The sequence below is a fragment of the Arachis ipaensis genome, chromosome B09, assembly GCF_000816755.2.
Source record: "Arachis ipaensis cultivar K30076 chromosome B09, Araip1.1, whole genome shotgun sequence".
In the NCBI taxonomy this organism is placed as follows: domain Eukaryota; kingdom Viridiplantae; phylum Streptophyta; class Magnoliopsida; order Fabales; family Fabaceae; genus Arachis; species Arachis ipaensis.
The window spans coordinates 2903808-2904421 of record NC_029793.2 but is presented as its reverse complement, the minus strand read 5'-3'; positions in this window follow the sequence as shown (position 1 = coordinate 2904421).

Below are 614 nucleotides of genomic sequence, written 5' to 3'. Positions count from 1 at the left end.
AAAATATATTTAAAAATGAATAAATAATATATATTTATTTATACATAAATATACAATAATTGATTTAATAATTGATTTTTATGTAATTTTATAAAATAATTGAACATTAGAATCAACACACTTATTTTTTTTTCTAAGCCTTAATCTTTAACGTGTCTACTAATACACCTTTTATTTTACTAAATATATTACTAAATATCTTGCATTAATAATTGTATGTTATTGTTAGCTCTGAATTAAGTCAATTAACCGTTAATACTTACGACGAAAGTTTATGTTTTTTCAATTCAATATTCTCACGTGAGTTTCAAAGCATAATTGTTAGTGCATTTAAATTGGCATCTAAATGAAGATATTCTTTAATTTCATATTTTCATGAAATAAATTTGTGCTACACGAAATAATATAATCTATTTATTTAAAAGATTTTAATAAAATAGGAAAGAAAAAAAAAGATAAGAAACAATAAGTGGTAGATAAATATACTTAAAATGTACTAATGTAGTATAGGAAAAAATTGATTTTCACATCATAAAAAAATACATTTTAAAAATGAATAAATAATATATATTTATTTATACAAAAATATACAATGATTGATTTAGTGACCGATT